General features: G+C 42.2%; 1 protein-coding gene across 2 annotated transcripts in view; it reads left to right on the top strand.

Annotated features, from left to right (window-relative positions):
* Window positions 1-25,889, top strand: part of MTUS2 (microtubule associated scaffold protein 2) — a 566,588-nt gene that overhangs the window by 395,305 nt on the left and 145,394 nt on the right. The gene's annotated exons all lie outside the window — the stretch shown is intronic.

Raw genomic sequence — 25,889 nt, 5'->3', positions numbered from 1 at the left:
TTCTTTGTCAAAAATTCAAGTATACCTTCTTTCAAGCTGACCTACGAGGCATCCAGTGGATTTACTGGACTTGCTCTTCTAAGTTAAAAACATGATGATGATAATTGCTTTCTTCTTTATTCCAGACCAACATACGTTGTATTGTTGCTCTTCCTTGACCAGTTCAGTTGCTGGGTTCCTGAGTATCTGTGCTGGGGATAGAATAGTCTGGAGATAGAAAAATGAGTGAGACACAGTTCCTGTCCCAAAAAGGTTCACAGGCTGGTGGTAGAGAAGCACAAAAAAATAGTTGCAGAAACATTGTTAAGTGTTATAATGAACTATTATTATACAGTCTAATGTTGATCATCTTGCTTGGCCTCAGCCCTGCCAACCTCATGGAGCGGTTTATGTTGCAGTGCTAGCTGGTCTAAGGTATGTTCTGTCATAGGATGTCTGGGGGGCTCAGTTGGTTGAGCATGCAACTCTTGATTTCAGCTCAGGTCATGATCCTAAGGTCATGGGATTGAGCTCCACGTTGAGCCCCACACAGAGTGTGGAACCTGCTTAAGATTCTCTCTCTCTCTCTCTCTCTCTCTCTCTCTCTCTCTCCCTCTCTCTCCCTCCCTCCCTCTCCCTCTGTCCCCCTCTGACCCTCTCCCCAGCTCGTGCCCCCCCCCAACTAAAATTAAAAAGGAAGGAAGAAGAAAGATATGTTCTTTCCTTTCCCCATCCATCCCATGCATCAAGAGAATAAGATCAGTGAGGGAGAAGCCATATTTGCTTTGTTGCCCAGCTAGGGTAAGGAGACCACACACATTGCTTAAAATCCCAGAGAAAATGGAATTGAGATGTCAGGGAAAGGTATGGATTGGGAAAATGAAGCCAAAAGCTCATTTTAAAGATGTCAGGACTTTGTCTTCCAACTTTTATCTAATTCTAACACCTAAGGCTTTCTTGCATTTCAAAGTTATTGCTAAAAGATGAATTTTATCACTGCACATTAGCTTTGCATTTATCCCATGGGTTGGAATTTCTAAGTTAAATAAAATCTAGTTTCAGAAATAAAATCAGCTTTCACATTGCCTTGTGTCATCAAAGCTTCTTAAAAATGAGAAGGTAGGCATGCAGATTACCACCAAATCCCAAATCATTGGATTTCTTGGGACTATAAGGTGTCTGGGTATGTGAATTACTTAGATAATGCCAACCCTTGTTTTTTTCAACCCGTGTTGTTGGGAACATTTCTGAACTGCAATGCTCTGCTTCTTTCCCTTGGTGATTCCAGGCTAATGATGGCAGAGCTCTTGTATCTTTGGGTCCTCTGCTCAATTACTGTCATCCATAATTGCAGATGCAACACGTTTCCCAACAGAAATACCCTGGGAGTGCTTGGGCTGTTGCCTTTAACCTAGATTTCATCCTGGTTCATTCATTCAGGAAACATCTAAGTACTTATTTTCAGCCATAGGGTGACTTGGATTCAAGGATAATTAGAAAAGTTCTTGCTTTTAAGAAGCTTACACTATGGTACACCGAGTTATAAACCAATAAATGGAGGGAGTGCAAGAGATCTATAGTCTTAACAGCTGGATTCTAGTTAATTCTAGCAGACCAAACATTCAGAGTAAAGTGGATTAAGAAAAAATGACCTGAAAAAGTTTAAATTAAATATGATAGGTTTTTATTATTTATTTAATCACTTTCCCTTTGTTGTTTATTTAATCATTTTCTAACTTATTTATTATTTAGTTGCTTTCTGACTTCAGAAAAGATCCAAAGGAGCATGCAGTAAAGGGCACAAAATAACACAGTTGCAAAGATAAAATTCCAATAAAAACAGGAAAATCCTGATGAAACTAGGCTCATTTTCCTGGCTCAGGAGCAAAAGAAGAAATACAATCAGAGTTTGGAAAAAGAGCATGTCATTTCTTCGGAAGAGAGAAACTTATTTCCTAGCGCACACTTTTAAGATTTAATTCTGTGGATTAAAAAATACATATGTTGAGCAACATAGTGGACAACAACTTTGTTGTAAACCTATCTATTGTGATAATAAAATAATTAGAAAAGAGTTTAAAATTTCGGAATAGGGAGGGGCACCTGGGTGGCTCAGTGGGTTAAGCGTCCAACTTCGGCTCAGGTCACGATCTCATGGTTCATGGGTTCGAGCTCCATGTCGGGCTCTGTGCTGACAGCTCAGAGCCTGGAGCCCGCTTCGGATCCTGTGTCTCCCTCTCTCTGCCCCTCCCCTGCTTGCACTCTCTCTCTCTCAAAAATAAACATTAAAAAAATTTTTAAAAGATTTTGGAATAGGGAAGGCTTTTCTAAACATGATATGAAACCTTGAAATGCTTAAAAACTGATAAAAATAGCTATGTAAAAATTTATAATTTTCCACAATGAAAGACACAGAATTAAGGAGATAGACTGAATGAAAATGCTGCAACAAAGCGTTCCATGAAAATAAATAGGAAAGATACAACTTAATTGGAAAAACAGGTAGAAGAGATGAATGGGTAATTCACACAGAAGTACAAAGTAGTCAATGCTCATAAACATATGAAAAGATGTTCAAATGCACTAATAACTAAATACATTTAGCTTTTTAAATGAGATACCATCTTTTTCATTCAGATTAGAAAAAATTAAAAAGGTTTATCACAGCCGGCATTAGTGAGAACACTGCAAACGAACACTACAGTGTTCGTTAACAAGAATATAAATCTGCACAAGCTTGTAGAGGACAATTGATCACCAACAAAAATTTAAGCGTGTATAATGTGTAATCCAGCGTTTCTGCTTCTGGGAATCTCTCTTACAAAAATTCTTGCTTAGACAGCAATGACATCCAAGTACAACTTTTTTGGCAACAATGATTATAATATTAAAAAATTGGAAACAATCTAAATATGCATCAATATGGAGATATTTAAATAAGCTATGATACATCTATTCACTAGACTGCTGTTTAGTCTTTCAAAAAGAATGATGGGGGCACCTGGGTGGCTCAGTCAGTTAAGCATCTGACTTCGGCTCAGGTCATGATCTCGCAGTTCGTGGGTTCGAGCCCCGCGTCGGGCTGTGTGCTGACAGCTCGGAGCCTGGAACCTGCTTCCGATTCTGTGTCTGTCTCTCTCTCTGCCCCTCTCCTGCTCACACACACACACACACACACACACACACACACACTCTCTCTCTCTCTCTCTCTCTCTCTCAAGAATAAGTAAACATTAAAAAAAATTTTTTTAAATAATGATCATTACCTCATAGATCTCGGTGTGGCAACAACAGAAAGTTCTAGTGTTTAGTGCTAAACTAACACTAGTTAGTTAAAAGATATATACTGAACATCCTGTCCATGGCTGTTGCCAAGAATTTTAGAAGCTTAGCCTTGGTCTTTCAATAGTCCTTTTTCTCAAAATTTTCATGAAAAGTTTTTCTGCTGTTCATGTCAAATACAAAATCTCAATGGTGCCTTGATCCCTGTAATTCTATGTGAATTTCGGCTTTACCCCTTGACTCTTCATAGTTGTTTGCAGTTGTTGTAGCAAATAGGAAAATATTTTCCGTTGAAAATATTGATCTGAAGATAGATCTGGGTCAATATGCCCTCTGATTCTGTCATGTTGACGTGATGGATTATAGAAAATAAAATTACTTGATTCACCCTACGGTATGGAAGGATTTCCTACGGTTATATAGAAAATGAACAGTTGGTAACTTGTCAGAGGGAAAAAGAAAAACCTCTGGGAATAGTAAGGCTGTCACTCCACTTGTATTATAAAAATTGTTTGACTAATTTAAAAGTAGATTCTTATTCCTGAATTAAATTCCACAAATGTCGGTATTTCTGAGAATAGTGTAATTTAAAACTACAAGTATCTGGTCAACATTATTAAAGTGTGTCTACCGAGCCCTTCGGCATGTACAATGAGCTGCCGAAACAGATACTCCCACCTTCCCTCCGGTCCGGCCAAAAACCATCGCCCCTTTCTGAGCACACCTTAAATGACGAAAGTTGAGGAAGAGCTTGCTGAAATAAAATATTATGCTTCAGGAAAAGACAGGGCAGGTAAAAGGATTGCTTTAAGTGCTATTAGAATCTTGGCTCTAGATGATTTGGGGGGTTGTTGTTACTGTAGCCTGTAATATATGCCCTTTTAACCTAAATAGCTCCAAGATCGTGTTGTTTTCTAATGACAAGAGTCATGGCATCCCACACTGTGGACTCACGTGTGTTCACAAACCTCCAGGAGTGGCACCTGAAGGAAGCAAGTTGGAAGCAATTAGGCTACGCTGGGCTCTTCAGTATGGAAGGTGTTATTGCTTTGTGTCGACTGCGTTCTCCCTGAGGCTGAGTCTCCGTTGCAGTCCCTTATTTGTCACCGTGAAGCCAACAGGGGAACCAGCAATAGGTGGGGGACAGGGGAGCCGACAGTAGAGTAGAAGCGTTTAGAAAGAATCTCTGTTGGAGAAAGATAAAAGCAATAAATTGGAGACCATTCCTTTGCGTGAGGTCACGGAGACAGGGAAATATCATGGGGATGATGTATGGAATGTCTGGAAGGAGGATCTGTCCACTTCATCATTCTAAAAGTCGTGTTCCTGGGTGTCCGGAAGGCCTGTTTGCTGTTCTTTCTGGCCACCAGTGGGGAGGTTCCTAGCGCCTCCCAGCAGCCAGGAAGTGCTGTGATTCACCAGCTGTGACACGAGAGTCAACCCTTAGTCGTCCTGGGGAGTGAGGACGGGTGGAATTTGATTGCGTGAGCATCAGCTCTTTCAACAAATGTTGACTGAGCCCCTTCTTTGAGTTGAGCCCTGTGCTGGGTAGTTGGGGAAGTCATGATGTATGAGATAGACAGTTTTTGCCCCTGTGGATCCGAGGGTATAACAGGAGAGAAAAACATAGAATTATCAGTACATGATTAATTATTTAATTACAGTCATGCTAAGTGCTGTGAAAGGGAAATGAGTATACAATGAAGGTATATTACACAGACATAATGTAGTGTGCAGAAAACACATAGGCCCAGATCTAAATGATCAGTAGAAGTTGCCAGACCGCAATGGTGGGGAACAGCGTTCCATGCGGGTGAACCATGGGAACTTCCTCTTTGTAAATATTAGAGGTTCCCAAGTCTCCCTCCCCTTAAAATCTTGGATCGGGGCTGCTAACGATTAGATCTGAAATTGAAAATACGTACTCCCTACTTTTCCCTTCTAACCTTTTTATGGAGGAACTTGCTAGCTGTGAAATAGTCAAAAGACAGCATATGCGAAAAAGAAATTGCATAGAAAATCTGTAGCTGCTTCATCAGTTTCTGATGTTATTGGTGAGTCCACCTTGACTTTAATGATTACATAAAAGTTGTCCCTTCAGGAGCTCATGGGGAGTTTGATTTTTTATGTTGTTGTTTTTTAGGACACTTGAGTTTTAAACTCTTAATAACCTGATCCTCTGTTTCCAGTTTTGTGATGTGCTATTTAACAATTATAATTAAATGCCCCAGAATGATCTAAGTAAGGGAGAAGATACATTTCTCTTTCCCTGCTATGTCTCAAATTCTTTCATTAAAACAACAAGAGGGGCACCTGGGTGGCTCAGTCGAGCATCTGACTTCAGCTCAGGTCATGATCTCATGGTTCATGAGTTCGAGCCCCACATTAGGCCCTGCACTGACAGTTCAGAGCCTGTTTAGGATTCTCTCTCTCTCTCTCTTTCTCTCTCTCTCTGCCCCTGCCCCACTTGATCTCGCTCACTCTCTCTCTCTCTCTCTCTCTCTCAAAATAAATAAAAGCTTAAAAAAATATTTTGGGTGATTTGAGAAGCGTCTGGGACAACCCATAGTACCAGAGGAGAATTTATAAAATGCAGTGACTCACCTTGCTATTCAGCGACCCGCAGGGTGTGAAACCTTTTGTTTTGTGGCTACTCCTCAAAAGTAAGGCACAAAAACCCAACTTCCGTTTAAGAGTATATCCACGGATCTGAAAGGTTACACACCTGGTATTTTGCCCACTCCGTTTGTCAGCCTCGAGGAGCTATGGGAGCCGGCCCAGCCGTAATTAATGCAAATGGTCTTTAGAGCTGTGTTTTCCATTGTGATTTCTGACATTTATGTGTTTCAGCACTCTGCCTACTGTGCCGTAAATGCATTGTTATGCAAATTGCTATCATGATGTAGCGCGGTCTCTTAGCATGATGAACATGGAACTTTTAATTACATGTCAGCGTTTAAAACTTTTCATTTCCTTCCAGATTCACATATCCTACTAGCTCACTTACACTGATGAAACGCCTGCTCCTAATTACGGTCTTCGTGGGGACCGTCTAAAATGCAAATATAGGGGCGCCTGGGTGGCGCAGTCGGTTGAGCGTCCGACTTCAGCCAGGTCACGATCTCGCGGTCTGTGAGTTCGAGCCCCGCGTCAGGCTCTGGGCTGATGGCTCGGAGCCTGGAGCCTGTTTCAGATTCTGTGTCTCCCTCTCTCTCTGCCCCTCCCCCGTTCATGCTCTGTCTCTCTCTGTCCCAAAAATAAATAAAAAACGTTGAAAAAAAAAATAAATAAAATAAAATAAAATGCAAATATAAGAAAGAGACAAATGCCGGTGATCCATTTTCTACGAAGAAGAGTAGCACATTTCATGGACATTGCAGAGCCTTCCTGTCTTTCGTTTTTCATCCCTTCATCAGCCTATTTGTGTTGAGAACGACTCAACACTGCCCCGTGTTACTAATCGGTAATCAGCCCACCAGCCTGGCCGACAAGAGTCCACATCCCTCCCTCCCATCCCTCCCTCCCGCCCTTCCCCACAGTTGGCAGCCGCACTTCACCGTCTGAACGCAAATCTAGTCCTGTTCCACCCCCGCTTGGGACGTCTTAGTGGCTTCTCCTTAACCACAGGCACAGACTCCATGTAACTGTAACACGAGGTGAGTCCAGGCAGGGACAACACCAGGAGGAGCTGTCGCACAAAGTAAACTTTATCTGCCACAAGTCATAATAGCACTTATTGAGTCCTTACTGTATGCTCAGCCAGACCCCTCATCGCCTTGCTTTGTCGCTCGTAACTCTTCTTAACCCCCTTTTATCGACGAGGAAGCTGGATTCGAGAAAGCAAATAATTAGCCCCAGGTAACAGAACCAGATGTCGGGGTTGGACTCAAGCCTGGGTAACTGACTGCAGAGCTCCCACGTGCACCCAGGGCCCGTCTCGTAGCCCTGGCACCGGGTGGTCCTGACGGTGATGGCCCTCCTCACCCAGCAGCTGTGGCCAGTGTCACGCAGCAGAGGACCAGCCTGCTCCGGCTGCCAGCATGGGCACTTTTGTGTCCGTGACCTGGGAAAAATGACAAGTTATCGGACCTGTATTTAAAATTTTTTTTTTTTAAATGGATCCTTTAAAAAAAAAAAAAATTGGCTACACCTCTTTAGGTTTTAAAAAACAAAAGCCACCTTGGACATCTTTCTGTCTCCACGTGATTTTTATTCCAGTGAATGGAGCGACTTGATCAGTAAGCTGCGTTGAATTTCTGTCACGTAGAATTCGGATGGCAGAGGAAATAGCTTTTTTTTTTAAATTTTTTTTTAACGTTTATTTATTTTTGAGACAGAGAGAGACAGAGCACGAACGGGGGAGGGGCAGAGAGAGAGGGAGACACAGAATCTGAAACAGGCTCCAGGCTCTGAGCAGTCAGCACAGACCCCGACGCGGGGCTCGAACTCACATACCGCGAGATCGTGACCTGAGCCAAAGTCGGACGCTTAACCGACTGAGCCACCCAGGCGCCCCAGAAATAGCTTTGAAGTTACATGCAGATTCCAGTTGTGGTCACCCCGCTAATGGCTCTGTGACCCTGATCTGATTACTTAACCTTTCTGACCTCGGATGTCTCATTGGAAAAAGGACAATATAACAACCTTGTTCAGTGATGATTTCATACACTAGTACAGTGCTTATAATCTATAGGTTCTAAACAAGTATTTATAATAAGTTAATGCCGCTCGTAAGTACATTTTTTGCAGGCTTGATAAGTGCCTGGCATTGTGCAAAGCACTTTTAGTATATTCTGTTGTACCCTCACAGCAGCCTGTGGGGTAGCTACTGTTAGTCTTTTCCATTTTACACCTGAGGAAACGGAGCTCAGAGAGTTTAAGTAACCTGCCGGAAGTCATACAACGAAGCAAACAATAGAGTTAAGTGTCTGGACCCCAGACAGATAAGCCCACATATGCTAAGCAACCTCCCCATAGGTCTTGTACCTAACTTCAAAAGAAAAGAGTTAAAAAAAATCTGACCTTCTCTACTGTTGGTGAAGATATAGAGCATGACAAATTGCCACAGTCCTGCCAGGAGACAGGGAAATGGACCCAGCCTCTTTGGAAAACAGTGTGACATTGTCTTACAATGTTTGCACCTGCCTTAAGTTAGGGCTTCTGCATGTACGTGTATGAGAAATGCATACACACGTGTATCAGGAGACACATACAAGTATGTTCAAAACAGCATTGCTAAAAGTTCCTCAAGCTTCCGTCGGAACAGCTATGCTGTGATACATACACACCACGGATCCCTATTTGGCAGTGACCGTGGACTAGGGCTGCATGAATGTTACAGTGTTTAGTAAAAATTGCAAGACACAGCATAGTGACTGATTACACAGTTAATAAAGAAGGGCGCCTGGGTGGCTCAGTCAGTTAAGCGTCTGACTCTTGATTTTGGCTCAGGTCATGATCTCACAGTCTTGATATTGAGCCCCACATCTGGCTCCGTGATGGGCATGAAGCCTGCTTAAGACTCACTCTCTCTCTCTCTCTCTCTCTCTCTCTCTCTCTCTCTCTCTCTCCCCCATCTGCCCCTCCCCCTTTCAAAAGTAAAAATAAAGTTTATAAATAGACTTAAGGATATTGCTTATGTGGAATAGCAAGGAAAAGCAAGGAATAATGGCTAAAGCATGACAGTGGCTTTCCCAAGTGGGAAGGAGGAAGCTTGAGACATGATAAGCTCTGGGTGCCAGTAATGTTTGAATGTTCTAGTTCTTGACCTGAGTAGCAACTTCGTGAGTGTTGGCTTTCAATTACTTGTAAAACTGTGCAACTAAGTTTTAAGCAGTATTTTTCACAACAAAAAGTGTTTAAAACTGTATTGTAGTACTTTATTAAGAAAAGAAATATATATACACACACACACACACACACACACACAACATGGTCTGAAGTAATGCATTTCAGTGGGTTCATAGTGGTTATTCCTAGGTAAGGAAATGGCAAAAATGAAGAAAACATGTATTTTCTCATTTTTCTACAATGGACATGTGTCATTTTATGAAAAAGGAAATGACTTACTTAAATATTTACTTACATGTCATGACTGAGTCTTGATCTGTCACCTTATGAGCCAGCCAACTTAAGCTGTATGCAATGGCCCATAACAGTTTTACTTCCTGTGTACTTTCTATTTTTTTCAGTAGTCATCATTCCATTCATTGGCAACCTCGATCTCATGTATGGTTTCCCATTTATTAAAAAAAAAAAAAAAAAGAAAAGAAAACAGAAAAGTAGCACATTAAGTATTTAACTGAACAGTGGTATTTTTTTAGCCTCACATTGGGTTTTTCAGGGGAATTCAGAAATGCTGGAGGGAAACAGTAAGAATATTCACCTTGCTAGTGAAGGGCCAGAGACGAGTTAGGCTGGACCCAAGAAGCAAACAAACCCTCTGGTGTCATACTCCTCCCTGCTGGTCCTGCGTGGGCTGGCCCTGTACCCCTTGAACCTTTGCACATGATCCCCCACCCGACTGTACCCTTTCCTTCTTGCCGATTCTTCTGCATACTTCACATCTTAGCTCAAGAGTAACCTTCTTGGGAGAAGCCCTACCTCGTTCCTCCTTGGAGCTTCCAGAGAGCAAGCTTTCCTCAGGCCCCCAGCTGCCACTTGCTAGGCCATCTTGTCATTACTTATTCACATGTCCCGCTAATTGGTGAATTTCAGAAGGAGGATTTTGTCTTTTCACCTTGAAATCGGCACTAGCTGATATCATGCAAAGTACAGCAGAGCCACCCAGTAAATGTATGATGAATGAATGAAGGAAGGAATGCAGAGGACCTTTTAAGGAACGAATAGTTCAGAACATCAGGAAGGGCTGACACAGCCTGTGGAGTAAAACTGCAGAATACTAACATGAGGGCGATGTTTAATACTAAATAGACCGAGCTAGGGATTTTTATTTATATGTGGAAAATGTTAGCGCTTAAAAGCACAATTTTGTAGTTATCTCGAATTAATGTGAAAGCAAATTATTGGGTCGAATGAGACCAACAATCCAGACCATTATTTCTTTCATTTAGGCTCACCTCACTAAAACTGCCACGATAAATAAAACCCTTATGTCTGTTTGTATAATTTCCAAAATATAAAGTATTTTTCCCACCACCACTTACGTATTCACATTTTCTCAGTACCCAATAGGTCATGCGGTGTCTTGATTCCCCTGGAGAGCTGCTTGTTTTCTTCTCACAATCCATCACCTTCAGAGCTTTCCTCATTTTGTTTCTAACAGTGTGTAAAGTGATTTCTCATTACTCACTCGGGGCTTGCCTGTTTATTATGTAGGGAGAGGGAGGTGTTGGAGAACAAATAAGAAGGAGACAATAAGGAGAGGTTTCAAAATGTCAGGAATTCATCTAATCTCAAGGCTGATTTCATTTCCCACAGAGGAAGAACATAATTAGGAAGAACAACTAACTCATTTGCTCATAAATGTTTACTGAGTGGGCAGTTCTCCTACAATGCATTGTCTAGTGGGAAATATAAACAGGTAGAAGGTCTATAGTATAATAACGTTGTAGCCACAGAGCATGATAGCAGCATCTAGAAACCTCTAGGTTGAGATCTAAAGGATAAGTTGGAGCAGAGCTATCTGGAGACAAAAGAATGAAGGAAGCTGCTTCAGAATTCCGCAAGAGACGTGACACTAGTCTGAATTAAGTCGCGGTAACTATGAAAAGGGAGGCGGACTAAATTTAAGAGAGCTACATGATTATGTTTCACAGGATTTGGTGTTTTATTACATGTGAAGAAGTGAGAAAGAGGGAGGGGACAAGGATGAAATCAACATTTCTGGTTTAGGCAAAAAACATATTTACTGAGAGAAGGCAGGACTGGAAAGAAGTTTTGTTGGGTGACAAGGAGTTCGATTTTGGCTATATTGAGTGTCATGTGCATGGGAGATATCCAAAAAAAGACATTTATATATAGAATATATATGGAGTACAAATATATACATACATATATATATACATATATATATATATGTATATACATACATATATATATATATATATGTACACATACACATACACACACACACACACACACACACACACACACACACACATACATATATATGGAGGACAAATAGTAGGAGTTCCATAAAAAGGAAACAAAGAAGTCAGAGGGGAGGGAATTAACAAAGTAATACTTCAAGAAATTTCCTAGAATTCATAGGATGACAATCTGCAGACTAAAAGAACCTACCAAGTGCCCAGTACAATTAATGCAAAACGACCCACACCAGGATCCATCAGTATGAAGTTGTACTGGGAAAAGGAAGAGGCACCAAGACCTTCCCGAGAGAACAAACAGATCACATACAAAAGGTTGGAACTAGAAAGGCATCCAGCTCCTCAGTAACAACCCTGCAAGCTGAAGGAGAAATGCATTCACAGTTCTGGGGAAGATGATTATCACATTAGAATTCTGCATTAAGCCAGTCATTTGTATGAAGAAATCTTTAGCCATGAATGATGTGAGATAATTTACCTCCTATGTACATTTCTCTGGAATCGAAAACAAAATGTGCTTTACCAGAATAAGGAAGCAGACCAAGAAAAAGGAAGACATGAGGTCCAGAAAAAAAGGGACCCAATATAGGAAAGAGGCAAAGGAAGGGTGCCTGGGTGGCTCAGTTGGTTAAATGTCCAACTTCAACTCAGGTCATAATCTCGCAGTTTGCAAGTTTGAGCCCCACATCAGGCTCTGTGCTGACAGCCTAAGACCTGGGGCCTGCTTCAGATTCTGTGTCTCCCTCTCTCTCTGCCCCTCCCCTACTCACACATCTCTTTCTCTCTCTCTATCTTTCTCTCTCTTCTTCTCTCTCTCTCAAAAATAAATAAACATTAAAAAAAGATTTAGGAAAGAGGCAAAGGAATTTCCAGAATTATGACGAAGGGAGGTTTTAGGATGACAGTCCTGCAATAATCATAGAAATTACCAGCTAGAACAAAATGGGGAATTGAGGGCTCCAGGAAAATAAAATGAAACTTTTTACATAATTGTGAGAAGAGACTCATGCTCTGATAGAGAGTTTTGGTGGAGAATTAGCAAAATATATATGGAAATCTAAGTAAACAAAAACCAAGGCAGCTGTTAAATCCAGGAAAAACAAAAAGTCATACAAGTAAGAAAATCACTCAGTTGTGAATAATATTTATGTAATTGTAACAAGATGAACAGTAAATTTTGACTTAACCAAAAATTATGGTACAACTGTATTGATGAGGGAGGTAGTCTAGAAGCAAACCTATAAATATCAAAATTATTATTTTCTGTAATAGGAAGATATTACAATATTGTCTCAAATGTAAATATCAAGAAATGCCTGGCTGGCTCGGTAGGTAGAGCATGCAACTCTTGATCTCTGGCTTGTGAGTTTGAGCACCACATTGGGTGTAGAGATTACTGAAAAATAAAATCTTTTCAAAAATAAATATTAATTAATTAAAAAAAGAAATAGCAGTATAAACCTTTACTTAGGTATATGGCGATAACTACTAGCAAAAATAGCTGAAAAATTGAAAGTAATGAATATGAATTGGGCATATGGAGAGTGGGATACTGGGGTTTTTTTTTAAAGCCTGTGAAATGTTCTTTTTGAAAGGCTCAGATGTTGAACTTTGTTTTTTTTTTAAATAGGTTAAAAAGAGGAGAAAGAAAAAATGAGAAAAAATTGAATTACTGGCCTGTGTTGTGGCTGCAGTTACAGTTGGTGACTATAAATTTGATGGCCCTATCTGTGTCATTATGTCTTCAGCTAGACTAGTGGAAGGTGACAGCTCAGTTAAGCTGGGGTTAGATTCTGGATACAGTTGTGACCATTGGTGGTTTCTGTGCTATTAGAGCAAGAGTGTGAAGGGGAGGATAGTAGAAGTGAAGGGCACTGGGATCAACTTTAGATTGGATAGGAAAGGAGGTTGAAGACAGAAAGAGCCTGCTAGCTGGGGGTAAAGGGATTCACAGTCTAGATTAGAGAAATGAACAGCTTGGAGTGGCAATAGAAAAGTGAGACGACTGGAGGGTAGAAGTGGGGTATGTGAATTTCAGAGGTGAAGTTCTGGTTGATGACAGGGTCCAGGGTGATACCCAGAGTTCCTGATCAAAGGCGCCTGGCAGGAGTATCGGATGTCAAAGGAATGAAAAACTGGGATGGCAGATGAGTCATGCAAGAGGTCGTTGACATTTCTAGGATGATGGCAGGACCTGGGGTAAGGAGGAAGCCCATACCTGGGGGTGAGTGAGAGACAGTAACCTTGCTGCAGATGACAACAGGGAACAGTGTTAGTGTTGACCAGGCAGAACTGTAGAACCTCAAAGGAAAAGGGCTTTAAAGTGAGTGTGGATGCTTCAAGTTCTGGTGGGATATTCAATAGTTTGAAGGGGACCTCCAAACTCAAAGATAAATTGGGTGAAGAGGGTAAGGACAAGGGGTGACCATTTGAGAAGTTTGCTCTGGGGAGAGATTGACCATGAAAGTGGAAGAGGGGCATTATTTACCAAAGGGTAAGGAGTTCCACACAGTGTGGACTGAGGGTCAGAGAAAGGAAGGTTGCATTACAGATAGAAAGGAGGTAAGGATTCACTGACCTCCACATTTAGAAAACAAATAGCTTGAGCCGTTCTCTGGTCTCCCAGCCCAAAACAGAAGATCTTCAGCCTCTTCGTCCTCCTGCCCTCTCCCCTGACTCCACTTTGAGCGTTCTCACCCTGGCCCCATCCTACTTCCTTTCAGACCCTCATAAGGGGTCCGATTCACCTGAATTCACCTGAATTCATTCCTAATTCATTCATTAGGAGTGGGGTAAAGTGAGACAATATACACAGAAGCAGCTGCAAGCTAGTTCCCGGTGTTTATTATTTTTTTAATAATCCTTGTAATGTTTACTTAGTTTTCCGAGGTGGGGGGAAAGGGCAGAGAGAGAGCGAGACACAGAATCCCAAGCGGGCTCCAGGCTCTGAGCTGTCAGTGCAAGAGCTTGACGCAGGGCTCGAACCCACAGACCGGGAGATCGTGACCTGAGCTGAAGTCAGATGCTTAGCCGACTGAGCCATCCAACTAGGCGCCCCTAGTTCCCAGCATGCATAAATGCTAAAGATGTAGACGTTCAACGAAAGCATAACCTTTGTGACAGCTCACACTGCTCTCTTTCCCTGGAATAGTACCTGCTGCCTATTTGGTGTTTTCTAACGGATGAGCGAGAGCACGTCATGGGGGGGATATATTTTTTGACGCATTCCTATCCAGATAACGTTTCTGTGCTTCATTCTATTCAAACTCTGTGAATCTTCCCTTGAAATGTCCCCACATTCCATTTGTCTCGTAAGTGACATCACAATCCCCACTTCCTGGTTACATCATTCATTTTTTCCGCTTTACCTCCTTTCAGTGACGTTGGCACAATAACAATTACTTGCACTGTTGCCACATTCGCATTTCATTTTTCTTCTGGCTCCTCTCTGTCTTCCTTCCATGGCTTTTCATGTTCCTTGTCTGGGAGCGGGTCCATGGGGCCGGGAAAGGATCAGTCCCATCACCTCGGCTTTGACAGGTGCCTGGCGTAAGAATATTGGACAGATGGGGGATAAAGTCTATTGCTGTGTATATTTCTTTATCCTTTTTGTTTCTTTTCTGAATTATACTGAGATCTACTTGCATGCATGTTAAGAGCCTATAAAAAAGTTCCCTTTGTTTTTTTTGACATTTTTTGACATTTTTTTAAATTTATTTTATGAAACAAGTATATAGCATCCCGGTGACCATTAACTTAAATCTGATTTTTCCCCCATTCTGAAGTGCTCAGTCAGGACCCCGAATGACCCGCTGTCACTTGTCATTTCATTCTGTTTTTAGGATGACAGCCTCACCCTCAGAGCGATCCCATCATTCTCGATTGGGCAGCTTTCCTCATATTCTCACAGCTCCCAGGCACATGACCTCCGCCTCAAGTACCTGTAATGAACGGGGTGTTAGTCACTTTACCATGTCCAGTTCAGGGGCAAAACACGAAGTGGGTCTTCTCCTGGCAGTCGTCACACTCACTCGTGTCACTGTGGAAGGCCCTGTCCACATGAGAAACTGACCTTTTACACCATTCTTGTTTTTTTTTTCTTTTGCTGAGCAACTGTGTATGGATTTCTAGGCAGAACCTTTCAACTTAAGACCTTTGTGATGTTTTTGGCTGCTTTATACATAGCGAAACACTTTAGGACTCTTTGAACTTCCAATAATTGCCTGCACTGGGGTGGATATTATCAGTAACAGAGTTTCGAATTAAAACTATGAACCTTTGGGGTGCCTCGATGGCTCAGTTGATTAAGTGTCTGACTTCGGCTGAGGTCATGATCTCACGGTTCATGGGTTCAAGCCCTGCATCAGGCTCCATGCTTACGGTGTGGAGCCTGCTTGGGATTCTCTCTCTCTCTCTCTCTCTCTCTCTCTCTCTCTCTGTTCTTCCCCAACTCACACTTTCTCTTTCAAAATAAATAAATAACTAAATTTTTTTAAAAACCTATGAACTTATGGGGCGCCACCGTGGCTCAGTTGGTACAATATCTGACTCTTGATCTTCGGGTCGTAAGTTCAAGCCCCACGTTGGGTGTGGATTCCACTTTAAAAAAAAAAAAGACTTTGAACTTATCCTCTGATACCAGTGAGGCTGGTATTTCTTCCCCCTCCCAGCCCCTTTTCCCTCCCACCCTAAAAGCTCCCCCAGTAGGGCTCTGAATTTTATACACATGCGTTCCTTTGTAGAGCTCTGAATCTCCACGTACAGAAGGTCCACACGGAGGTACATGAGTAGTTTTGACTAATTAAGAACCCATAAGGCATGAGCATGTGTATATATTTATGAAGGAGCTACTTTCTCTGACTGGCATTTTCAGGCTTTGTCTGGTTGCAACTCACAGAAACCTAATCAAACCGCCTTAGGTACAAAAGAATGCAAAAGGTCAGAAGGATTTTTGGATCGTGTAACTGAAAAGCCCAGGTGATATTGCTACCGTGAAGTAGGACTGTACCCAGGTCCTGAAATAGCAACATCGGGAATGTTCTTCGTCTCCAGTCTCTACTTTCCACTGGCTTGGCGGCTTTACAGAGGCCCTCCCCACGCAGAGACAGGGACAGTCAATGGCAGTTCAGGCTTACATCCCACCAGTTTACACATCCGTCAGAAAAGGAATTCTTTTCTAGTAATTCCAGCAAAATTTGCGAGAGAAGGCTCTCATTATCCCCACCTGGATTTTGTTTTTACTCTCCAACTAGGATGCTCTGTCCCACCGGCGTGATGCAGAGCTCTGATTGGGCAGGGCTGGTCACATGCCCACCTCCAGATCCAGGTGGGGTCAGCCCCCCCCCCCCCCAAGACACATGAACCATGGGGAAGGAAAGGTTAGTTCGCCCAAGTGAGCACGGCTGCTGTTAAAAGAAGCTGAACAGGCCAAAGAGACGTCCGTGGAGGTGTGCCGTCTGCACTGGGGGGAAAGAAATAGGGGAGGCTGAGTGGGGTTTAAGGAAAGACAGCTATTCAAGAAGACTTGGGGAAATTAGTAAAATCTTCATAAATAAGTGATAGGGATTCAAGGGACTAATACAGACCAAGAAAGTAGTGCCTTTTTGGTGAGTAAAAAGAGTTTCCTCACTTACTCACTTGGTTAGACAAAGAGGCTGAATAACGGCCCCGAAATCATTGGAACTGCTGTGTGTTAACCCTCCATGACCACAGGGACTTTGCAGCTGTGTGCTTAAGTGAAGGGTCTTGAGATGGGGAGATCATCGTGAATTAATGGGATGGACCCAGTGTAATCACAAGGGTCCCTGTACGAGAAAGGCAGGAGCAGTTAGAGGAGATGTGAGGACAAAAGCAAAGATCGGAGGGATGTGTCTCGAAGGTGAACGAGGGGGCCACACGCCAAGGAACGCTAGAAGCTGAAAAAGGCAAGGAAACAGATTCTCCCCTGAAACTTCCAGAAGTCAGCCCAGCTGACACATTGATTTTAGCCCAGTGAGACCGACCTCATGCTTCTGGCCTCCCAGAATTGGAACGCATTTGTGTTGTTTTTAAACCACTCGTTTGGGGTCCCTTGTCCTAGCAGCCACAGGGAATGATACAGAAGCCTTCAGCGAAGAGCGGTGAGCTGAATTTGAGGACGATCAGAAGCGGACCGGCCAGACCAAGGAGAAATGGAGCACGCCAGCCTAGGACAACAGCCTAGGTGAAGACACAGAATGTCACATGGATGCTGCACTGTCACCGCAGGGGCAGGTGGCTGAGGAAGCGGGACCCCAGAGGTTACACATCCCATGCCACAGAGTTGGGGCTTGCTACTGAAGTCCTCGGAAAGCTTTGGAAAGGCTTCAGAAGTAAAATCATGTGACCCATGAATGATTAAGAAAGGTCAGTCATCCTAGCACCCGTCAAGAAGGATGAGTTACGTAAACATGAAGAAGGTGAGACAGGACAGAGGAAGCACCTAGGAGCGTTTTCTAACTGGCCTAGTGAGAACTGAGCCGAGGCTAAAAGTGAGAATGGGTACACAGCCAGATCGAGGAGCTGCTTTACAAGGCAGCAGGTAGTAGCTGATCAGATATGGAGGCAGAAAGAAGTCTCGCTGGCTTCTGGTTTCAGCGACCAGGGGAACAACCGGCCAGGAAAGAAAATACAGGAAGAGGGGTCATTTGAGAGGAAGAGGATCCGTTCCATTTGGGGCGTGGCGATCTGGTTGTCTCGTAGGCTGTGCTCATGTCTAATTGGCAGTGAAAACCAGGTCTGGATCTCAGCAAGGATGTCTGGGCCCATCTGGTTTGGAAATGACAGAGTTGGTAGTCATCGGTGTGTGCCGCTTGGTGCGAGCATAGTGAGGGGCGGGAACAGCCAGAAGAGTGAACGGGAAGAAGCCGAAGCAGAAGCCTGGGACAGCTTTATTCAGGTGCAGGCAATGGGGGAAGGCACAGTGAAGGAGGGAGAGAGCGGCCAGAGGGACAGGAGGAAAACCATGAGACCACAACCCACTCTGCCATCTCTCCGTACTCAGAGTTCTCACAGAGTTATATGAAAGCATATCGTATACTTAGAAAACATTTAGGCTGAGGCTGGACTGTAAGAAAACTGCAAAAAAGTCCTGAAAGTCTTGACCGATTGCTGTAATTTTCCATGCCATCAAGAATTCCCAGAACCACCCAAGCATTTTCTAGGCAGCGTTGCATTCCTGGGGGAGGGACCGTGAAACCTTCCATCAAAGTTGTTCTTGTAGAATTGGTTGCACTGGGCTGGTTTCTCTCCTTAATCCTTTCATGGATCAGACAAATTATTTTCATTTGGTTTTGGTTTCACTCCTCTTATTGTTTCTTTCTTATTATAAAAGTAATAAGTGATCATCATGGAAAAATGAAAGTAATGCAGAAGCATAGTAAAATAAAAAGTAAAATTCCCTCCAATCCTACTGCTCGGAAGTAACCATTATGAACAACTTGGTGTCTTTCAAATCTGCTTACATAGTTAAAAACTATAGTGCAGATAGCATTTTGTGTTATAAAAAATGGGATAATATTTGGGGCGCCTGGGTGGCTCATGGGTTAAGCGTCTGACTTCGGCTCAGATCATGATCTCACAGTTCATGAGTTCGAGCCCTGCATCGGGCTCTGTGCTGACAGCTCGGAGCCTGGAGCCTGCTTTGGATTCTGCATCTACCTCTCTCTCTGCCCTTCCCCCATTCACGCTCTGTCTCTGTCTCTCAAAACTGAGTAAAAGTTAAAAAAAGAATTTTTTTAATGGGATAATACAATGCACAGTGTTCAACAACTAGCTTTTTTATTCATCATGGACATCTTCTGTGCCAGTACAATAGAGAGCTACTTCAGTCTTTTTAATGGCTACAGAAAACTACATAGAATAGATATAACATAATTTATTTAACCACTCCGCAGGGTGCATTTTGATTATTTACTCTCATTTATTATTGTGAATAATGTACAAAGTCTCTTTGTACCTAAGCCTTTCATACTTGTGGTGGCCTTCCAAAGAGAGATCTGTAGAGACAGCATTGCTAGGTCAAGTACATCAATATTTAAGTTTTTGATAGAAGCTGCCGAATTGTACTTCATGAAGGCTGAAGGGAAAATGTGGAAACGCGGAATAAATATTCATGTTGCGTTTTCTTTTAAAGCATCGTGTTTAATGCAGGCTTTGGGCCTCTAACATGTCTCAGCTCCCATGAGTCTCAGTACCTTCCATATTTGTTGATGCCTAAAATCAGAGCAGGAGGAGGGATGAGAAGAATGGATGAGCCACACGTTGGATACTCTGAAGGGTGGGCCTGGCTTCCATGGAGTAAAGTGGTGGGTGCACTTTGGGGACCCCAGGCGGGAGGAGGCCGCATTGACTGAATGGCCACGCTTTCCAGGGATGAGTGTGGCCCTGTGGTTGAAGCTGATGACCTAGTGGGGAAGGTGGCCCGTCCACAAACAGAGAAGGACATCATATATTTCTGAGTATGATAAATGCTATGAAGAAGAATGAAGCCAGGGAAGGGGAGAGTGGCAGGTGGCAGGAAGGCTATTTCACCTGTCGTGTCAGGCACGGCCTCTCTGAAGATTATCGGTTGTGCGGACTTGAATGAACGCATGAGTGAACCGTGCTCAAGGTCTTGGGGAAGCATGTTCTGGGCAGGAGGAACTCAAGCTAAAGAGCCTGGAAAGGGAGGAGGTGTGGCTTACTTGAGCACCCGCACAGCTGGTGGCCTAGTGTGGCTGGAGTGTGTGGACAGAGGGCACAATGGTGCCACGTGTGTATTAGGGTTCTCCAGAGAAACAGAACCGATAGGATATACATACCTGGACATGTAATACATTTTATCGAGACAGAGGGATCAAATATATAGAAAATATGTATATGTTGTATATATCTTCTACATTATATAATATATAACATAAATTATATAATGTGAAGTTCCGTCCTAGTTCCTTCGTAGTCAGCCTTTTGTTCTGCTCAGGCCTTTGGCAGCTTCTGTGAGACCTACTCACATTGGGGAGGGCAGTCTGCTTTACTCAAGTCTACCAATTTAAATTTCATCTCATCTAGAAACACCCAGAATAATGTTTGACCAAATGTTTGGGCACCCCGTGGCCCAGTCAAGCTGACACATAAAGTCAGCTATCATAGTGTGCCTGTGAAGTAGCCAGGGGACAGATCATCTGGGGCTGTGCTGCTGCTCAGTATGGTGGCCAGTGGCCCATGAGCCATTGTTGAGAACTCAAATATGGCGGCCAGCTGTTGAAGTGATAACTGAATATGTTGGATTAAATCAAAGATGTTGTTACAATTAATTGCATTATACCTTTGACTTGTTAAATGTGGCCGCTAGGCAATTTTGAATGACACAAGTAGCTCATATTATAGTTCTCTTGGCTCGCGCTGGTCTGTAGGGCCTCAGGGATGTGACAAGGGGTCTGTAGTTCCTTATGAGTATCTTGGGCGGTGACTGGAGGGTTTCAAGATTGAGAATAACTTGTTCTGATTTAGACTTGAAGGAATTCATCTCCTGTGGAAGAATAAGGTGTAGGGGAGCAGGAGTGGGAGCCGCAGATCGGGTCGGAAGCTGTAGAAGGGGAAGAAGAGTTGGTGGTTTTGGGCTCTGCGCTGATGGGCCACATGGGCTCAGGGGGCAGACACAAATCAAGAGGACGCCTACTATTGGGGCCTGAGCCCAGTGAGTGAATGATGGTGCCACCTACTGAGATGTGAAAGATGGGGCGGGGTATGTTAACTAAATGCCATGAAGCATACTGACAGTGAGAAGAAAAAAAAAAAAAAAGCAGGGGAGAAATACAAGAGAGAATTCAGCTTTTAGAAGAGTTCCATCAAGGAGACTAAAGGAGTCTTTCCAAAAGCGGTAAAGCAGAGGAGATGATGATAGGTCTGTGGGTGGAAGAACAGAAGGCTGAAAAGTAAGGACAGAGAGGCGGTGAGGCAGGTCCACTCGTGCAGGGAAAGTGAGAGCCCAGTCAGACCAGGAGAGAACGAAAGATGGGGAGGGTGGATCCAAATACCTGCCTCTCCCTCCAGACTCCTGGGATGATCTCTACCCACCATCATATATACATATATATATATATATATATATATATATATATACACACACACACGTACCCATGCATGCTCACATACATATGAATAATCTGTCATAGTGCTTTTAAAACTGTAAAGGGGAAAATTGGCATATTTGAACACGCTAAAATTGAAAATCATAGTACAATGAAATATACTATAAATAAATTTTAAAAAGTGGAAGGCTGGGAAAATATAATTTATATAGCAGGCCAAGAAAGGATTAATATCCAGAATAAATGAAGAGTTCTCAATACATCAGTAAGAAAAATAGGCAAAGAATTTAATTAGGTCATTTTCAAGCAAAGAAATGCACGTGACCAATCGGAAAAGACGCTACGTGTCTGGAAAACATTAAGATGACTGAGACCCTGATATCAGTAGGGTGTGGGGCACGTAGAGAGAGTTGCCCTCATGCACTGTTGGTTGGGAGTGTAAATAGTGACTCTTTGTGGAAGACGGTTGGACTGTGTCTAGCAATACAACAAACGAGCAGTCTCTTAATCCAGCAAAAGCTCTTCCTATGCCTTTTTCCTATAAAGACACTGGTACCTGTGTGCAAAGAAACAAGTAGAAGAATGTGTATTGTAGCACATTAGCTATTTTAATGGCTAAAACTTGCAAACTGTCTACATGTTCATCAACAGGAGGATGGGTAAATGAATTATGGTACATTTTTGCCTATTAATATGTGGCATTTAAAAAAGATCTATAAATACACTGATATGAGAAAGATATTTAAAAATGTGGGTAGGTAAAACGAAATTGCAATATAGGATTCATTTAGCTAACCAATATCTGTATTTGTATTTGGGTAGACAGTATTTATAAATACCTAGAAAGAGGTCTGGAAGAAGAACCACCAAATGGCCATCAGCAGTTTACCTGCGGGAGAGGAGTGGCCTGTAGGCTTTGGGGAGTAGAAACTGGACGTATGCTCTCTATCTAAGGAGCCATCCCCAAGATTTACTTTTTTTTCCCCCCTTCAATAGGAAAACTCGCTTTTATTCTTTTTTTTTAAGAGTAAATAATTTATTTGTTTAAATTCAAATTGGTTAACATACAATGTAGTAATGGTTTCAGGAGTAGAACCCAGTGATTCATCACTTACAACACCCAATGCTCATCCCAACAAGTGTCCTCCTTAATGCCCATCATCCATTTGGCCAATCCTACACACCTCCCCTCCAGCAACCTTGTTTGTTCTCTGTCTTTGAGAGTCTCTTATGGTTTGCCTCCCTCTCCATTTTTATCTTGTTTTTCCTTCCCTTCCTCTATGTTCATCTGTTTTGTTTCTTAAATTCCACATAAGTGAAGTCATATGATATTTGTCTTTCTCTGACTGACTTATTTTGCTTAGCATAATACACTCTAGTTCCGTCCATATTGTTGCAAATGGCAAGATTTCAGTCTTTTTGATCACCGAGTAATATTCCATTGTGTGTGTGTGTATATATGCCCATACATATATGTGTGTGTGTATATGCGTGTATATATGTATATATATATATATATACACGCACACACACGCTTATACGCATATGCACACACACACACACACACACACACACACACACACCATATCACATCTTTATCCATTCATCAGTCAATGGACATTTGGGCTCTTTCCACAATCTGGCTACTGTTGATAGCACTGCTAAGAAGATTGGGGTGCTGGTGCCCCTTTGAATTAGCATTTTTGTATCCTTTGGATAAATACCTAGTAGTGCAATTGCTGAGTTGTAGGGTAGTTCTATTTTTAATATTTTGAGGACCCTCCATACTGTTTTCCAGAGTGGCTGCACCAGTTTGCATTCCCACCAACGGTGCAAAAGGGTTCCTCTTTCTCCGCATCCTCGCCAACATCTGTTGTTTCCTGAGTTGTTAATTTTAGCCGTTCTGACAGGTGAGAGGTAGTACCTAATTGTGGTTTTGATTTGTATTTCCCTGATGATGAATGACGTTGAGTCTCTTTTCATGTGTCAGTTGGCCATCTGGATGTCTTCTTTGGAAAAGTGCCTATTCATGTCTTCTACCCATTTCTTCACTGGATTATTTGTTTTGGGGTGCTGAGTTTGATAAGTTCTTTACAGATTTTGGATACTAACCCTTTAACTGACTTGTCATTTGCAAATATCTTCTCCTATTCCATTGGTTGCCTTTTAGTTTTATTGATTGTTTCCTTCACTGTGTAGAAGCTTTTTGTCTTGATGAGGTCCCAGGACTTCATTTTGCTTTCATTTCCCTTGCCTCGGAGACCTGTCTAGTAAGAAGTTGCTATGGCCGAGGTTAAAGAGGTTGCTGCCTGTGTTCTCCTCTAGAATTTTGATGGTTTCCTGTCTCACATTTAGGTCTTTCATCCATTCTGAATTTATTTTTGTGTATGATGTAAGAAAGAAAGTGGTCTAGTTTCATTCATCTGCATGTTGCTGTCCAGTCCTCCCAGCACCATTTGCTAAAGAGACTGTCTTTTTTCCATGGGATACTCTTTCTTGCTTTGTCAAAGATTAGTTGACCATACATTTGTGGGTCCATTTCTGGGTTCTCTATCCTGTTCCATTGATCTATGTGTCTGTTGTTGTGCCAGTACCATACTATCTTGATGATTACAGCTTTGTAATACAGCTTGAAGTCCAGAATTGTGACGCTTCCAACTTTGATTTTCTTTTTCAGGATTGCTTTGGCAATTCGGGGCCTTTTATGTTCCATACAAATTTTAGAATTGTTTGGAGAGTGGAGAATGCTAGCTAGCTAGCTAGCTAGCTAGCTAGCTCTGTGGAGAATGCTGGTGTTATTTTGATAGAGACTGCATTGAATGTGTAGATTGCTTTGGATAGTATTGACATTTTAACAATATTTGTTCTATGAGCATGGAATGTTTTTCCACTTCTTTGTGTCTTCTTCGATTTCCTTCATAAGCTTTCTATAGTTTTCAGCATACGGATCTTTTACCTCTTTGTTTAGGTTTATTCCTAGGTATCTTATGGTTTGGGCGCACTTATAAATGGGATCAATTCCTTAATTTTCTCTTTTTTCTGCTTCATTATTGGTATATAGAAATGCAACCTATTTCTGTACATTGATTTTATATCTTGTGACTTTGCTGAATTCATCCAGCAGTATTCTGGTGGAAACTTTCGAGTTTTTCCATGTAGAGTATCACGTCATCTGTGAAGAGTGAAAGTTTGTCTTCTTTGCCAATTTATATGCCTTTTATTTCTTCTTCTTGTCTGATTGCTGAGGCTAGGACTTCTAATACCATGTTGCAAAACTGGTGAGAGTGGATCCCTGTCATGTTCCTGATCTCAGGGGGAAAGCTCTCAGTTTTTCCTCATTGAGAATGATATTAGCTGTGGGTCTTTCTTATATGGTCTTTATGATGTTGAGGATGTTCCTCCTATCCCTATTTTTTGAGGGTTTTTATTTAAAAAGGATGCTATGTTTTGTCAAATGCTTTTTCTGCATCTATTGAGAGGATCATGGTTCTTATCCTTTCTTGTATTAATGTGTATCGTGTTGCCCCGCGTCGGGCTCTGGGCTGATGGCTCGGAGCCTGGAGCCTGTTTCCGATTCTGTGTCTCCCTCTCTCTCTGTCCCTCCCCCGTTCATGCTCTGTCTCTCTCTGTCCCAAAAATAAAAAAATAAACGTTGAAAAAAAAAATTAAAAAAAAAAAAAAAATGTGTATCGTGTTGATTGATTTGTGAATATTGAATGAGCCCTGCAGCCCCGGAATGAATCCCACTTGATCATGGTGAATAATTCTTTTAATGTACTGTTGAGAGTTTTTGCATCCAGGTACATCAGAGATAATGGCCTGTAATTCTCCTTTATAGGTGGGGTCTTTGGTTTTGGAATCAAGGTAATGCTGGCTTCATAGATGAGTTTGGAAGCTTTCCTTCCATTTGTATTTTTTGGAACAATTTGAAAAGAATAAGTGTTAACTCTTCCTTAAATGTCTGGGAAAATTCCCCCAGGAAGCTATCTGGCCCAAGACTCTTTGTTGGGAGGTTTTTGATAACTGATTCAATTTCTTTGCTGGTTATGGGCCTGTTCAAATGTTCTATTTCTTCCTGTTTCTGTTATGGTAATTTGTGAGTTTCTAGGTATTTGTCCATTTCTTCCAGATTGCCCAGTTTGTTGGCATATAATTTTTCATAGTATTCTCTTATATCTGTTTGTATTTGTGTGGTGTTGGTTGTGACCTCTGCTCTTTCATTTGTAATTTTATCTATTTGGGTCCTCTCTCTCTCTGTGTCTCTCACTCTGTGTGTGTGTGTGTGTGTGTGTGTGTGTGTGTGTGTGTGTGTGTGTCTGTCTCTGTCTCTCTCTCTCTCTTTTTTCTTTCTTTATTTATTTTTTTTTTTGCTATCCCAAGCTTGCTAAAGTGGAGGCAGGTCTAGGTACGTCCATGTCTGTGTTATTGCTCTAATCTACCATCCATTGTTCTTTGACTTTCTGGTGAAGGT

The sequence above is a fragment of the Panthera onca genome, chromosome A1 (genome assembly GCF_046562875.1).
Source record: "Panthera onca isolate mPanOnc1 chromosome A1, mPanOnc1 haplotype 2, whole genome shotgun sequence".
Taxonomy (NCBI): Eukaryota; Metazoa; Chordata; class Mammalia; order Carnivora; family Felidae; genus Panthera; species Panthera onca.
This window is presented reverse-complemented; position numbering and strand designations above follow the sequence as displayed.